Source organism: Trifolium pratense, linkage group LG2 (assembly GCF_020283565.1).
Source record: "Trifolium pratense cultivar HEN17-A07 linkage group LG2, ARS_RC_1.1, whole genome shotgun sequence".
Taxonomy (NCBI): Eukaryota; Viridiplantae; Streptophyta; class Magnoliopsida; order Fabales; family Fabaceae; genus Trifolium; species Trifolium pratense.
In genome coordinates this window covers 28,949,645-28,967,878 of record NC_060060.1, presented here as the reverse complement: position 1 = coordinate 28,967,878, position 18,234 = coordinate 28,949,645, and the positions used below count along the sequence as shown (strand labels likewise).

General features: G+C 32.4%; 1 long non-coding RNA gene across 1 annotated transcript; it reads left to right on the top strand.

The window, feature by feature from the left end:
- The first annotated feature begins 6,228 nt into the window (after positions 1 to 6,228).
- LOC123909112 lies at positions 6,229 to 13,107 on the top strand. Its single transcript, XR_006809823.1, has 3 exons — positions 6,229 to 6,768; positions 8,206 to 11,449; positions 12,863 to 13,107. It is a non-coding gene; the product is annotated as an uncharacterized LOC123909112 (long non-coding RNA).
- The last annotated feature ends 5,127 nt before the right edge of the window (positions 13,108 to 18,234 follow it).

The window sequence follows — 18,234 nt, the reverse complement described above, 5'->3', positions numbered from 1 at the left end:
ATTGTAAACCCTAATTCCCAAATTACCTGAATGTCGCACTTGTCGCCCTCGATTGTATATTTATGGTCGGAGATTCAATGCGATAACATCAATGGCTAGCTCGTATGCAGTGTTGTTAAGAATAGAAAAGTTCAGTTGATTCAACAATGGCGGACGAAGGTTGGGTGGTGAGGTGAGATATTACGATGTTGATGAACAGAAGAATGAAGAAGATGAATATTTTCTTTATAATTTGCGTTTTGATAATTTGATTTTTACAACATCATTATAATTAATAAAACAATATTAATGTTGATGTAATTTACATAAATGTTGAGATAATTTATGTAACAATTTTAATGGTAGGGACTTATTTGCAATTTTAATAGATGTGGAGATGCATGGTAAGTGACATGCATTGTATTATCCTATGTGGCAGTTGAATAAGTCCACTTACTTTTCTATTGGCCACAGTGGCGATCTCACCAAAGAGGCCATTTTACTGGCCTCACGCTAGAATTTTCCATGAGATTAATATCCAATGAGAATGGCAAGCCACACTTGAATCGTGTAGGATCTATGAAAGAGATTGATGGGGCCCATCATCATTATTTGACTTCATATAATCTGGTCAAACGGTATGGGCTTCCAAATTAACACGAGAGGGGCCTCTCTGAGCAAATATTCGTCCACAATTAATCACATTTTTTAAATGAGTTTTGTTTTATTAAGTATTTTAGTGATTATAGAATTTCATATTAAAAATGAATAAGTATAGTGTTCGGTGTTTAAATTTTAACTCTTAAATATATAATACAATATCTCTAATGAGAAAACTAAATTCATGCATACAATGATTTTTTATTTATCAATTAGACACGTGGATAAACTAACAAATTATAATTGTAGAAAAGTGAAGAGTGATATCCATTTGTTCTTAAGATAGATGTCATGAAATTTTAAAATACAATCCAATTGAAAATAATTAAGGTACCGTTTGGCCGGACTTTTTTACGGTCTAAAAGTCACTTTTAAAACAAAAGTAGAAGTAAGAGCTTTTAAAAAAAAGTTAAAGTTGTTTGGTAATTTTTATTTTTAAAACTCAAAGTTATTTTTAAGTTAAAAGTTGTTTGGGAAATGATTTTTACAAAACTTTCAAATTATTATGTATTGATATAATAAATACATAAAATAAATAAAAAAATTACAATATAAAAGCAGATAAATGCATGAAAGGTTTTTTTGATGAGTTTAATTGTTGTGCACCGTCGGTGTAATTTTTTTTTACACATACATCCAATGACGCGTTGCCACATCATTTAATGAACGTGACACATCATGTGTTTTTAATTACCATACATGATGTGTCGATATATTATTGGACGCATGTGCAAAATAACTTTACACTGACGGTGCGTATAAATTAAATTATTTTTTTATAGTCATAACTGCATTATGTTAGAAAATCATAAATACTTAAAAGAGAAAGAAAGAAACGATCATAAATTTTTACTTTTTAGATTCATCCGATAACTGTTAACTCATAAATTTTATATAGGAAAACTCATTATAGTCAAATCGACACTCCGTCATATGCTTTATCTAACCTATATAAATAGTCAAAATTATATACTAGTAACAGGATTCGTATAACTAGTATGTGAAACAATATAAAATGAAATGAAATTATCTACTCCTATCACATATCACATCTTTATAAAACAATATAAAATGAAATGAAAAATCAATGGAGATAATTATAAAATACATAGTTACTCAGTAAGTAAACGAAAGAGAAAAATAGAAAAGTACCTGATGATGATTCTATGGCAGATTGACAACCACGGCGCAGTGCATAAAGGTAGAGGCAAATATAGCATTTGCCTATATATATATATAGGATGAATAGGGTTAAAGGTTTAGCGGGAGATGCTAAATAAAGAGTGAGAACAGAAAAAAAAATAAGGGCCGCGAAAATTAATACTGAAATAATATTGAAAAATTAGAAAAATGGCTGAGGCGGGATTCGATGGTGGGTCACTAAAGCTAAGCTCCGTAAAAGTTGTTGTAAAGTTCCTTTCAACAACTTTTGGTCAAAGCTCCTTCTATTCAATATTTTTCATTTCAAAATAAGTTCTTAATTTTACTAAGTACTTAATTTATATTGTGTTTGGCCTACCTTCAACTTAAAAATATAAAAAAGTAGAAAATAAGTTCGGCCAAACGGTACCTAAGTATGTCATAGTTACTAGTAACTGGACATGTCGATCAATCGAAGCAAGAGGCCTCGTCCATATGTTTGTTTGGTTGCGATTTGGAGTTGGGGGAGGGGGAACCACTCTGATTCGAATCAAGTGTAATTGTTCTAATTTGAACAATTGAACTGCATTACTATAAATTTTAATTTAAAAAGAAGTAAAAACTCGGTGATTTTAAAATAGATAGTCTAATTTCATTAAAAAAAAATGAAAATAAAATAGTACTAATCTTTGTGTGTCAAAGTGAAATGTTTCTAGCATTGAAAATGATCTTAATTAGGTGCAAAATTTATGGGCACAAAAACAGGATTTAATGCTGTCCAAAAAGGTGCAGTTTTCACACAGTTTAGATCAGAACCGTCTGATCTAAAACATGTGGCTGATATTGTTTTAATATATAAAACTGTGTGTTAAATCATAACCGTCTGATCTGTAATGAATGGCTGCGATCTGTTACTGCGTGAAACTGCGTTAAACTCCAACAGCAGGAAATCCGGACCCCAAAATTTGCGGCTAGAGTAGACAAATGTGTAATCAACTTAAGAATATGAATATGATGGGGTCCTATAAATGAGAGACCGGTGCATTAATAAGGGAGCATAACCCCTTTCTAGGGTGCTTGTCCCATCCCATAAATATTAAAAATATACTTTGTGAATCCACAATCGCATGGACATTTTTATGTACATTCATTAACATAGAAATAATCAAATAAGAATATATTTGTTTTTTCTATTCACAATAAGAAATATTTGATACAAAACATAAGAGGGTCATACATACAAATATTTTGAAGATTCATGACAGTTGTTTTTCAAGAATGCTTCATCATCATAATGTCTTTTGACGGTTTGGCCGTGACTTATTATAAAAAGCCACATGAAGAAGAAACAAACCACGTTAGAAAAGTTAATAATTTATTATAGCCCGTGAAACAGACACAAAGAAATGCCAGAAGTGTGAAACAATGAGCAAAAGAGAGGGCCATTCTCTTATCCAAAGAAAGAAAGAGAGGGCCGCCATTTAGTTAGGAATTTGGATTCATTGTATATAATAAAACTTTTTATATAATTATTACGGCTAGTTATACAAATTTATGAAGATGTTAGTGTATTGTTAGAGGCTAGGGGAAAATGTTAGTAGTCAGAGGTTGAATTCTGAATCTTCTTTTGAAACTCTTTCAATGTCTCGACTCTTTATTATTGGGCTATACATTCGAAGACCGTCACACTATGTTAGTGAATGCTTCTTGTTTTATTGGTGAACTTGTTTTGTGTGTGTGTATTATGTGCAAGTTATATGAGAGCAATTCTAGCTACCTTGAGTGCAACCCTAAATCTATTGTATATAGACACACATAAATGATGAAAATTAAATCATAAGTATTTTCTTTTTGTACAAAAAAAAGGGCAAAGTCTAAGAAAAAAGCTACGAAACTAAACGAATTCTCCTAGGCATGCAAGCTCCGAAGATGTCATTAAATATGAGACTTTAAAGCTCGGAGGGAAAAATTTCTATAACATGAACATCGAAAGAATTCGTAGTTAAACTAAAATTAGTCAATCAATCAGCACATATGTTTCCTTTACGCAAAGAACACTTTATTTGAATTTGTCAATTCAAAACCATGAAGTCACGAATGCGCTTAATCATATACATAATTTAATCGCATCAACATATTACTTAAATAACTATATTATATTTTAAGTTTATTTAGACTTTTTATATGCGCCCAATTTTATATAGTTTGTATTTGTGTCTATACAAACGTTACTTGTTATATGATCTTTTTTTAGCTATTATTTCTTTTTCTTTTTTTTTCGACTTCAACTATGATTGTTTAAGTCATGCATAGTAATATTGTGCATCCTAGGTCTATGAATATAGTTTTTTAAAAATTAAATTTTACTATAAAAAAAGGTTTAGCGTGGTTTGTTGGCCGTATAAAACTTATGATAAAAACAAATCCTATTGATAAAAAAATATTGACACTATCATTTTCTTAGTAGATCAAAGTCAAGAGTCAAGACCAATAACCAACTTCTTCTGGAAAGTTTATTCGAATTGGTAAATAAAAGGTTAGTTTAGAATGGTAAAAAGAGTGAATCTGAGTATAGTGACTTGTGTGTAACATAAGCTATAAGTTTTTTGGTCCACCAAACATTTATGCATGAGGAGCATATGGCAGTAGAAAACGTGTTGGCTTGGCTTCATGGATAAATCTGCATCAAGGTTATAAAATATGATCCCCATTGTACAGACAAATATAAATCATTGCGGGTTAGGTCAAGAATCCAAAGTAAACCCTATGAATAATTTTTATTTTTGACAACAACTGATAGTGAATCCTATGAATGATGAATACTATTTTAGGCTCTAAATATAAGAGACAAATATATCGATAAAATTTGATTTATTTAGTTTATAGTATGTGTGATATATATATATATATATATATCAATTTATGTTAATTCATTTGTCACTTATGTATAAAACCGAAGAGGTAGTATTGCATATATAATTGACATAAATTATTCAAGAATGTTTGCTTTGCTAATTTACACTCAATAATTTTTTAATGAGCAAGTTACATTTTAAATGTACTATTTGAGCCAAATAAAATGGAGTATTTGAAGTTTGAACCTCAGTTACTACGTATAAAATAAAATGTAATATTCTTATTAAGTTTCAATTAACCTAAGCAGGGACTTTTTTTTTTTTGTAGAAAGCTTGCAGGGACTTTAATAAAGAAGAAAAATAATAATAATCTAACAACTACGTACTAATTATTAATATTCACCGTTTAAAAAGTATCATTCAACAAAATTTTATTTTAGTTAAAGCAGAGTGGTTTTAAGTTAGTAGGTGTTAGTGTTACTTTGATAGGATTTGCCAATTTGAACTTAATAATTTTTAGTTGGGTAAATTATTTACAAGGTGGGTTTTGTTGGATTTATTTTTATACGTAAAAGACAAAAATTAAACTCTTGACTACTTATTTGAATAGACAAAAATTTGAACATTGCTAAATACAGCGAATGAATTGTCCCGAAAGCATCCGAATTTGAAATTGTTGAGTATGGCTTATATGTATCAAGAAGAGGTTGGGGGCGGTCGAGAAGCCGGGCTAGCGGAGCGAATTTGAAACTGTTGAGCATGGCTTATATGGTTCAGGGGTACGGTATATACGACCGTACTATTTTTATTATAAATACCGTTTGTAACACTGAAACCCTAATTCATTTATTCATTTAATAGAAACGAGTTGTAGCGAATTTCGGAGACGTACCTACGAGAAACTCCATTATCAAACTTCTCTTGTGTTTACCATCGTTTGCTTTCGTTATTATTTCTTTTTGTTATTAGTTGTGCACAAAAGAAACTAACTAATAAGAAATTGCTTATGGCCGAAATTCATGGGAAGTCTTAGTGAAAGAGGGAAGTTTTAGAAAAAGGGGCTGGGTAGAATAAAGGCCGCGATGGATTCGCGAGAATGCCATTCGATTTATATAGCATTTTTCAAAAAAATAAAAAAATATTACTTGAATTAATTTATTTATATCTGGCAGACAAATCCTAGACGGGATTTTGATAGCAAACGAGATTGTGGACGAGGCCAAAAGAAAGAAGAAGGAGTTGCTCATGTTCAAAGTTGACTTCGAAAAAGCATTTGATTCAGTAGATTGGAGCTTCCTTGACTTTGTAATGCAAAAGATGGGATTTCATGAAAAGTGGAGAAGGTGGATCTCAGAATGTCTTAACACAGCATCAGTGTCGGTATTGGTAAACGGTAGTGCTACTAAAGAATTTGAAATGGGGCGTGGCCTTAGACAGGGAGACCCCCTGTCTCCATTCCTTTTTATCATAGCAGCTGAAGGTTTCAACATGCTGATGAAGAATGCAGTGGACATGGGTAGATTTGCAGGGTATAAATTTGAGGGAGGTTGTAACGCCCCATATTTTATTAATTATTTATTTGTGTGATTAATTGATTATGTGTTTAAATTGTATTATTATTTAGTTAGTTACTAAGTATGATTATGCATGTTAGTTAGTCATAAGTTATTTGGTTGCTAGAATAGTGGGTTTATGGTTATTAGACTTGGAGAGAGTTAAATGAAGGGTATTGTGGTAATTGGATGATACCTTAAGAGAAGGGTTTTAATTTGTCTTAAATAAGAGAAAAGAGAGGAAGAAAGAGAAGAGAGAAAAGAAAGAAAAAGAGAAAGAATGAGAGTAGAGAAGCAAATCTCGTTTTCCATGCATCAGCTCCACTAAATCTTCGATTGCAGATTCGTTAACCGTTGGATCTCAACGAGATTTTGAGGGTAGGTTCGCAACATACAAACGCAACTTTTGACCGTTGGGATCGTCAAAATAAGGTCTGAGGTGGGAGAAATCATGCTCGCAATTTACAGTTCGAAATTGGGGGAAAATGAAGAAAAGGAAGAGAAATGCAAGAGCAAAGAGTAAATTGGAGCTTGAGGATTCAAGAGGAGTGGAGGACTAGAGTTTCCAACATTAATACAAGGTAAGAGGTTGGATTTTGTAGCTATGAGATGATTAATGAGAGGAGAGAAATCACATTTCTCTAGCTCAAACTCTCACATCTCTTTTTGGGTTTTGGGTTTTAATTGAGGGAAATTGGGAATGTGTTATTATAGATTTTTATGTTGAATCACATGTTGATAAATGTTTATCCATGATTTGATGATGTTATAATATGATAAAAATCTATGTTTTTACTTGTTGTTGTTGTTGATTGTTGTTATTTGGGTATTTCCATGTTTTGATAAAAGTAGTGATGAATATTGTTGATTCTCATGATCAATGTAAATTGGTGTCTTCCAAGTGTTTGTTAATAATGTGTAAATGAATGAAATGTACTAAAGGTAGAATTTAAGTTAACGTACCTTTTGATAGTTTGGAAAATCGCGTGTATGTACTGATACCTAGGAGTGTATGTATTGATACATACATGTGTGAATTATGTAGAAACTTGGAAATAACGAACTTGTACCGATACAAGTTGTGTTTTGTATCGATACAAGGCCCTGTTTTAACATGAAAATGCTTTACAAACCTATGTTGGTGTGGATTAATTCTAATTTTCCTTGGATTAGTGGATCTTTATGATTAATCTATGTTGATTAAATTATGATGTTTTAAGTAGCTAACTAATGATGTGTTAATGATTAAATTGATGATGTTCACAATGATGTTTTGAGTTATTAATTAAAACAATGATGATGTGAATAATTTAGCTAAGTTGCTATATTTTGTGATGATGATGAAGATGGATTAAGTTATCCATATTATAATGATGATGTATTGGTAGTTGATACCATATGTTTGGTATATACACATTTCATGCATTCATAAGTTGTGTCTATTGATGAGTATCCTAGAGACGATGATCTAGTTTACTGTTATTCTAGAGACGATGATCTAGAATGTTTTAGAGACGATGATCTAAAACACTTGGGTTTAGTTATCCAATTTTATGACGATGGGTACCACATGCATTTAGTTGTGTCTAGGTAACATTGCACGTATGAGACATTAGATGCACTAAGAGATGAAGGTGCTTCTTACTTGTTATGTGTTAGGTGGCATAATATGTTTTATGTTACTTGATGAATGATTGATGAGTGATTAATCTAAATGATGATGTGATTAGTGCTCTTGTTGAGGATTAATTATTTGGTTTATGTTTTCCGAATAATGTTGAGTTGATGTTATATTAATTATTGCTAAGTGATGATTGTTTGCAATAAGCTAATTATCTTTCAAATGAACATGTTTGATTATGTCTGAATATGACTGATACATGTTTATGTGTGTATGAGTTGTATATATGCAACTGTTGTTATTTATTTAGTGTCTGATATACTTTATATTCAGTCACTTTACGGTTGCATTATCTAACCCTCTGTTTTGTGTTTGTGCTGAACCGTTGGGGGTTCAGGTTCTCAGGTTGTATGTTTGTTGGTGTTCGAGTTATTGGTGACAGCTCCGCTCTGGTTGTGACACGGGGAAGGGTTCATAGAGTATTTATTTGTTGTTTTATTTAAATTAAAGGTGTATCTTTTATAAAAGGATTTTGTATAAGTGATGATTACTAATTAATTTTATTAGTAGAGTTTTTAATGAAGAATGTAACACCTTGAACCGTGATTTATAATTCATTTTTTACTTCGAGTCTTAAAGTCATTTTTATCCGCTGCGTAGTTTCGAAAAACCATTCTTTTATTAAGATAAATTAAATAATGGGTCAGGGTTGTTACAAAGTGGTATCAGAGCCCCGTTGTCTTCGGACTGTGTGGGTTATGTGTCAGTCAGAGCAGGTCTGTGCAGTCAGGCCGAGTGAGCGCGGTGTCAGTCGTGTCTGTGTAACTGTTATGATTTCTTGTGAATTAATTTTTGTAGTTACACTTGCACATCAGTCACTATTTAATTGTTTTGCGAATGTGTGACTAGTTTCATGAATTTTGTTGCTAGTTCTTTTGTTAGCGTGTTGTTTTATTTGATTCTCGAGACTTATGTTTTAATTGGTATTGACTTTAGCATCTATAATTCTTGTTTCATGATTGGATGTTAAAATGATGATTGTCTTAAGTGCTATTTGTTAATACTTGAATAATATGTGATGTTTTATTCTAGTTGATTGAGTATAAGATTTATTGTCTTATTTGTGTTTCTTGTGATTAAATTAAATGTGAAAATGATAATTGTTTCGTTGTTAATTGAAATTGTGTAGAATATTAGAATTTACTTTATGCTACATGAATTCATACATGATTTGAATATGTTAATGGGATGAATAGTTTAATTTAACTATTTATAGTAGAGTTTATGTGAATTCTTATGTATGTTTGCATGTATACTTTTATGTGTAGTTCTTTATGACATGAGATAATTTTAGAACTAGTATTAATTTCCGATGATGTGAATTTTATCGAAAATCTAATTGTTTTCTTTTGAGTAAGTGAAACATAATTTTATCAAGTAAGAAGAGTAGAATATTAATAGTATAGTTAAGTGGATTCTAGGATATGTTTGACATATGTTTTGTTCTATATGATATGTTCTAGATTATTGCTATTTGACTTGTGCTTTTGGTTATTTGTAAGTTATAGTGAATAACTATGCTATTTTCTATAAGATGAATTTGATAAATGTGTTGTACAAGTTGACTATTTTATTTTGTCATGTTAGTTATCATGTTAAGATAGATATATTCTATGCATATGTGAATATGAATTGTTGAATTTTTAAAATTCATTGCTATGAAATATTTATCTTTTCTTGTACTGATTTGATTCTCAATTTTGAGATTTAGAGAAGATATATGTTTCTTGAATGTCTATGTGAAATGCTATGTTTTGCTTTTGTGCAATTTTATATAAATGTTCATGTTTTGTATTTTGTAGTTTACCCATTGTATGCGACATGTGTGTAAACATTGTCGATACTAGTTTCTTTCGTGGGAGCTAGTTAGAGAATCGTAGAAGTCTCCAGTTAAGTATGAGAGTTGAGAATTACAATAGGAGTTATAAGTGGGTTTGAGATAAGTGGGGGAGAAGGTTAACTTCCTTTGAGATGTTTAAGTGTAGAAGAATAAGTTAGATAGAGATGTCCGGAGTAGAGCGTTCATGTGTTGGTGTTGTCCATTTCGGAGTTAGATGATTTGGAAGAACAGTTAGAAGACCGCTGGAGAAGAAGTTTGTCGGATCGATTGTTTTGCCATGAAGAGCGCCAATGTTGTTAAGTAAGAAGAGATGATGAATTATGAGAAAATCGGCGGAGATTGGTAAGATCAAATTCATTATGCTTGGTATGATGAAGAAAGGCTTAGCATACGTGTAGTGCATATGATGAAGGAATAAAAGATTTCAGATATTGTAATCAAGGACGAGTAGACAATAATAATGTGATGGAATATTCAGGATATATTTTGGATGTGAGTATCTCGACGGAAGAAGTGATATTGGAAACGTTGTATATTAAGAAAAAAAAAAGGTTGGTTAAGTGATGGATTATGAATGAAGCAATTATGTTGGAACTCGACATAAGAAATCGACATTGGTGTAAAAGGAATAGTTGTGTCATTAATGACGTGATTTCGATGTGTATCGGTAAGAGTTTGAGGACCTTATCGGCAACCGAGTATGGCGATGATAAATTTAAAACTATGGTTTGGATAAGATTTGGACGTGAACGTATAAGGATTAAGAGGAATGTAAAGACTTATGAAAAATCATGATGTGAAATCCCTATGGAGATGAGATTTATTTGGAACGTAATGGATTGAAGAGTACTTATGGTGGAATATTTCTTTCCGGATGTTTCGTTCTTAGGAAAGCACTATTGTAGATTGACAAAGATGGTTCATGTCACCATAATGGTTGTTGTCTATCTATTAATAAATTGAGGGAATGGCCACCCTTGATCTCTTGTTAACGAGTAGACAAGATCGTGTGACCGGAATGGACTAGTTTTGTCAACCTTTGGTAGTGTATAGAGTTTGAATGTTTTGTTGGAGAATGGGATGAAAAGATTTCGTCTAGGGTTGTCTTAGTCGGACAATTTTCGAGGGCGAAAATTCTTTTAAGTGGGGGAGAGTTGTAACGCCCCATATTTTATTAATTATTTATTTGTGTGATTAATTGATTATGTGTTTAAATTGTATTATTATTTAGTTAGTTACTAAGTATGATTATGCATGTTAGTTAGTCATAAGTTATTTGGTTGCTAGAATAGTGGGTTTATGGTTATTAGACTTGGAGAGAGTTAAATGAAGGGTATTGTGGTAATTGGATGATACCTTAAGAGAAGGGTTTTAATTTGTCTTAAATAAGAGAAAAGAGAGGAAGAAAGAGAAGAGAGAAAAGAAAGAAAAAGAGAAAGAATGAGAGTAGAGAAGCAAATCCCGTTTTCCATGCATCAGCTCCACTAAATCTTCGATTGCAGATTCGTTAACCGTTGGATCTCAACGAGATTTTGAGGGTAGGTTCGCAACATACAAACGCAACTTTTGACCGTTGGGATCGTCAAAATAAGGTCTGAGGTGGGAGAAATCATGCTCGCAATTTACAGTTCGAAATTGGGGGAAAATGAAGAAAAGGAAGAGAAATGCAAGAGCAAAGAGTAAATTGGAGCTTGAGGATTCAAGAGGAGTGGAGGACTAGAGTTTCCAACATTAATACAAGGTAAGAGGTCGGATTTTGTAGCTATGAGATGATTAATGAGAGGAGAGAAATCACATTTCTCTAGCTCAAACTCTCACATCTCTTTTTGGGTTTTGGGTTTTAATTGAGGGAAATTGGGAATGTGTTATTATAGATTTTTATGTTGAATCACATGTTGATAAATGTTTATCCATGATTTGATGATGTTATAATATGATAAAAATCTATGTTTTTACTTGTTGTTGTTGTTGATTGTTGTTATTTGGGTATTTCCATGTTTTGATAAAAGTAGTGATGAATATTGTTGATTCTCATGATCAATGTAAATTGGTGTCTTCCAAGTGTTTGTTAATAATGTGTAAATGAATGAAATGTACTAAAGGTAGAATTTAAGTTAACGTACCTTTTGATAGTTTGGAAAATCGCGTGTATGTACTGATACCTAGGAGTGTATGTATTGATACATACATGTGTGAATTATGTAGAAACTTGGAAATAACGAACTTGTACCGATACAAGTTGTGTTTTGTATCGATACAAGGCCCTGTTTTAACATGAAAATGCTTTACAAACCTATGTTGGTGTGGATTAATTCTAATTTTCCTTGGATTAGTGGATCTTTATGATTAATCTATGTTGATTAAATTATGATGTTTTAAGTAGCTAACTAATGATGTGTTAATGATTAAATTGATGATGTTCACAATGATGTTTTGAGTTATTAATTAAAACAATGATGATGTGAATAATTTAGCTAAGTTGCTATATTTTGTGATGATGATGAAGATGGATTAAGTTATCCATATTATAATGATGATGTATTGGTAGTTGATACCATATGTTTGGTATATACACATTTCATGCATTCATAAGTTGTGTCTATTGATGAGTATCCTAGAGACGATGATCTAGTTTACTGTTATTCTAGAGACGATGATCTAAAACACTTGGGTTTAGTTATCCAATTTTATGACGATGGGTACCACATGCATTTAGTTGTGTCTAGGTAACATTGCACATATGAGACATTAGATGCACTAAGAGATGAAGGTGCTTCTTACTTGTTATGTGTTAGGTGGCATAATATGTTTTATGTTACTTGATGAATGATTGATGAGTGATTAATCTAAATGATGATGTGATTAGTGCTCTTGTTGAGGATTAATTATTTGGTTTATGTTTTCCGAATAATGTTGAGTTGATGTTATATTAATTATTGCTAAGTGATGATTGTTTGCAATAAGCTAATTATCTTTCAAATGAACATGTTTGATTATGTCTGAATATGACTGATACATGTTTATGTGTGTATGAGTTGTATATATGCAACTGTTGTTATTTATTTAGTGTCTGATATACTTTATATTCAGTCACTTTACGGTTGCATTATCTAACCCTCTGTTTTGTGTTTGTGCTGAACCGTTGGGGGTTCAGGTTCTCAGGTTGTATGTTTGTTGGTGTTCGAGTTATTGGTGACAGCTCCGCTCTGGTTGTGACACGGGGAAGGGTTCATAGAGTATTTATTTGTTGTTTTATTTAAATTAAAGGTGTATCTTTTATAAAAGGATTTTGTATAAGTGATGATTACTAATTAATTTTATTAGTAGAGTTTTTAATGAAGAATGTAACACCTTGAACCGTGATTTATAATTCATTTTTTACTTCGAGTCTTAAAGTCATTTTTATCCGCTGCGTAGTTTCGAAAAACCATTCTTTTATTAAGATAAATTAAATAATGGGTCAGGGTTGTTACAGAGGTGACTTGGGTTTCTCCCATCTCCAATACGCCGATGATACTTTGATCATCGGAGAAAAAAGTTGGGGGAACATTCGGATTATGAAGGCGAATTTGTTATTGTTTGAGCTAATGTCAGGCCTAAAGGTGAATTTCAACAAGAGCATGTTGGTAGGCATCAACATACCTCAATGCTGGTTGGAGGAAGCGGCAAATATTCTGAATTGTAAAGTAGGGTGCTTTCCCTTCAAATATCTTGGCCTTCCAATTGGTGCTAGTTTGAGGAGAATGTCGACGTGGCAACCAATAAGCGGTTGTCCATCGGAGGTCGTGTGGTTATATTAAAATCAGTCTTGTCAGCGATTCCAGTCTATTTTCTATCCTTTTTCAAAGCTCCGGCAGGTATCATTTCTAAACTTGAATCTCTCTTTAAACATTTTTTATGGGGAGGGAGTGAGGACGAGAGAAAAGTCAACTGGGTTAAATGGGAGAAGGTGTGTAGACCTTTAGAAGAGGGAGGGTTGGGTTTGAAAAATTTGAAGGCTTTTAATCTCGCTCTTCTTAGTAAATGGAATTGGAAAATTAGATTTGACAATGAGAGTTTGTGGTATCGAGCGCTATCAAGTAGATACGGGACTAGCAATGGGGCTCTTAGAGACGGAGGAAATGATAGGTCATTATGGTGGAGAGATGTTAATCAGTTAGATGTGGGATTTTTTGGATCTTTAAATCAATTTACGGTTAAAGAGGCCTACAATAAGATCATGTCGGGACTGCATAATGATTCCGACATGTCTTGTGCGATGGCCTGGCACAAAGCAATTCCACCAAAAGTTTCATGCTTAGTATGGAAATTGCTTCAAAATAAGGTAGCTACGAAAGATAACTTATGTAGGAGAGGTGTTATCAGTCAAGGGACTTTGCAATGTGTCGGTGAGTGTGGCTTCGAGGAATCAATTTCACATCTATTTTTTGAGTGTCCAGTTTTTGCAGGGATCTGGTATCGGATAGGTAAGTGGCTTGGAGTATCGACGGTATTTCATAACAAAGGCTTATCGCACCTGGAACAATTTGAAGGTTTGATTGGTAATGGTAGAGTATTTGCAGATCGAGTCAGCGTGATTTGGTTTGCCAGTATCTGGTCCATATGGAAAACCAGGAATGATAAGCTGTTCAAGAACATGGAGGTGCAGATTGACAAAATTGTAGAATCTATTAAGATTTTATCATGGAATTGGCTGAAGTTTAAAACTAGTAATCTAGAGTACAATATGGCTCATTGGTGTTTGAATCCTAGAGTATGTTTAGGATGTCCAGTTCGGTAATGGTTGCGCTGTCAGCTCTGCCTAGGATCAAGGGACTTTTCGGCTTCATTATTTGGCGCATTAGATCAGAGAAAAGTAATTAGATATTTTTTGAAGACTTTCTTTGGTGCGGTGTAACAGGCTGCAGTATCTGCAGCTACAGACTGTGTCTTTTTTGTGTTGGTGCCTTGGTTGTACCTCAAAAATGCCTTGCCCGGATCAGCTTGGGATGGAAACGCCTTTTGTTTCTGGGGCCTGAGTATAGCTAGTGGCATTGGCGAGAGGTCCTAAAGTACCACATTTAAAAAAGCAGTCGATGGAAATTTTTGTTTGCGGAATCTATTGGTGTACCGCGGTACCGTTGTCCTGTTAAGGCAGATTGCTTGTGTATAATTGTCGCTAGACTGGTTTCAGAGGCTTGTGGTGCTGATCGAGTGCATTAACTGTCTAATTATTTTGCTGCGCAATTTTTGCAATTGTAGCCAAAGATGTGCGTTCGATTCTTCAGCTCACTGCATCAATTTCCTCACTGTTGTCAGATTTATGTGCTTGGATGGATGATCAGCTTTGTCTATTGCGTTTTTGCTGTATGTGCCCTGTTATTGATGTTGTATCAGTGGTTTGATTTGGTTAGGCCTTTGTGACAGCCATATAGTATGTCCTTGTAATAGGGAAGATTTGTTTCTGGGTATCTTGCTTTGTATCTGTTGGACTTGTTTTAGTGAATTTGCACTTCTTGTGCATAATTCACTTTATTAATACTATTTTGCTTTTTCAAAAAAAAAAATTATTGTTGATAGGTACTATTTTCCTTTAATTCATTATATGATATTTCAATTAATTAACTATTGCTTTGATGTAACATGACATTTGTATTTAGTATTGAATCAATGATTCCTGTTATACTCCTATGTACCAACCTTGATTTAATTTTTAGTGTATGACTTTCATCTTCTGCTACTCATGTCACCATGTGGTAGACTAATTATGCAAACGCTCAGATGCCAGAGAAGGCCTTATTAAATTGAGTGCAGATAAAGATAATAATTTGATCAGTTAATAAAAGGACATATTTCTTTCTATTATTGAAGATCTGAAGTTTCATTAAAACCATAGTACCATGGTAATACTCCAATTGAATTCTGCCACTAGGAATTTGTCCTATAAGGTATGAGTACAAAAACATATCATAATCCGAAGGAAAAAAAAATGATTATCATAATAGCATGGTCCATCCTATACAAATAAGAATATCACATACTATAAAGAAAATGATTATCATAATAGCATGGTCCATCCTATAAAAAAAAATGATCAAAATCGTATGGTTGATGGATGTTGGTATTTTTTTCATCATCAAATCATATGCTACGTCGTTTAAAACATATCACATCGTTAATTTATGGTTAAAAATTATTATAGTGGGGCCAAAACTATCACATTTTAAAATAAGAGGACCAAATCTCCAAATTGATAAAATATAGAGATTAAAACTGCAATTAAGCCTAAATAAATTCATGTTAATAAAAGGTTGAAAAGTAATTTGGAGGACAAAATAGACAGCTTAGAACTAAATGAATAAGTGCTTGTTATATATATTATTTTATAACTTTTGAATTTAATCCTACTCAACCTTATAAAACTGAAACGCGTAAATATAAATATTCAGTAATAAATATGATAGGAGGTGGTTTAATAGAACGCAGAGCTAGGGACTCTTGATACTCCTCACATTTAGGACTACACATTTAGAACATGGTTGGAGTAGACCAATAATAGAAATTTGATAGCAAGTAACTCAATGAATCTTCAAAATGTTCTTATATCACATCAAAATTTAGAGTAGAGTCTAACTCAATCTTATAAAATTAATTTGTATGATAATAATTGTTCGTAATTATAATCCATGTTGAGATTTGAGACCATCTCTCATGAGCATAGGACAAATACATATATAAAGAGAACAATCACAAATGTTTAAATTTTTTGATTTGTGAGGTCGGGGGCGGGCGAGGAGCTGAGCTAACGAAACAACTTCCCTCTATCCATATGAGTTTGGCCTAAATATATATTTTTTTTTGGGGGGGGGGGGGGGGCGGTGGATAGGGGGTGCGAGGACACTAGTCCATGTGGTACGGTTCAGGGGCATTTATTGTTATTTGGGCTGAAATATTATTGTTATAAGGAGAATGTTAACATGTGCATATATGACACATGTTAAGGTAGTAAAAATAGAAATTATGTCTTAGAATTTGTGCATTTTAACTTTTCAAGCATTAAATGTTTTGTATCATTAAATGTTAAATTTCTATATTAAGATACCTTATCATGTGCCCTATATGCACATATTAACAAGAACCTTGTTATAAATACCGCTTGTAACATTGAAATCCTAATTCATTCATCTAATATAAATATGTTGTAGCAAATTCTATAGTCAGAGACGTACCCATCACTTGGGAAACTCTGTTATCAAACTTTTTATTTGCGTTTATTCGTTATTACTTCTTTTTGTTACTAGTTGTTCCAATAGAAAGTGTATGTAATAGGGTGTGTAAATTCTTCATTTTAAGTTCTATTTTTTAAATTTTTCAATGAAAGGTGATAAAGGGTGAATTCTTGTTGTAGACTTTTTATTTATTTTTTTATATTATATTGAAGAATTTAAATCATAAGTTTTTTCAATTCTAAGGACAATTCTTCGCTCGAATCATTATATACACCGTATACACGATTCGTGACAAAAACAATCATATTAAAAATGAATTTGATACACAAACCAATCCAGGGAGTTATTTGCTGAAAATTGGTTCAATTTCTAGTATCTTAATTGCAACTAAGCAGAATATTTCGACACTAAACTTGTAAGGGCCTCGTTGATGAATAGTTAATAAGTACATTTAACATCGTAACAAAAAAAAAAGTAATTTGAAAGTATTCTCTCAATCCTAAGATTTCTTCAACGACAAAGTCAAAGTATTCTCTCGTTGATGAATAGTTAATAAGTACATTTAACATCGTAACAAAAAAAAAAAGTAATTTGAAAGTATTCTCTCAATCCTAAGATTTCTTCAACGACAAAGTCAAAGTTTGACTTTTGCGGCACACATTTTTGTTCGGTAAAGTGAAATTTGAGTTTGCCAATACAAAAATTAGATTGAAAATGGCCGTGAAGTTCCAGTTAATTTTCAAAACAAGTTAAAATTAAGTAATGCAATTGAGTAGATGTATACTATCAAATAAGATGTTTGAGTTTCTTGATAGTAAAGCATAAAGGAGAGAGTATGAAGTGTGAAGTAAATTTTTCTAAAAACAATAAAAGAAAAAAATACTCAAAAAATATTTAGAACAATAAAGGAGAGAGCCCACAGGGCTGAGGGCTGAAGGAGCCCACTGGGCCTTGTTTGTCAGCGAGTCCAGTTTTCATCCTGAATTAGCCTTTGAAGAACAAAAAACTACTGAATTGGGCAGTTTAATTGAAAATAAAAAGTCTCAATTCATTCAAAGGAAGTATCAATAAATAAGTTTGAGATTTACTTTTGTCACCCTATCGATTATTCCGTATCCTACATCTTTTCCATTTTATTTTTTCGCTACTTGAGTAGCGGACGTTGTAAAATGAGAAATTTTATCTTTCCCATTTTTACTAGTTCTCTATTTAAGTAGCGGATTAATTCTCTACATAGGTAGCGAACGTTACAAAAATGTGAAATTTGAGAAAAAACACCCCCATAATATTAAAATTTCTCATTTTTATAGCATCCGCT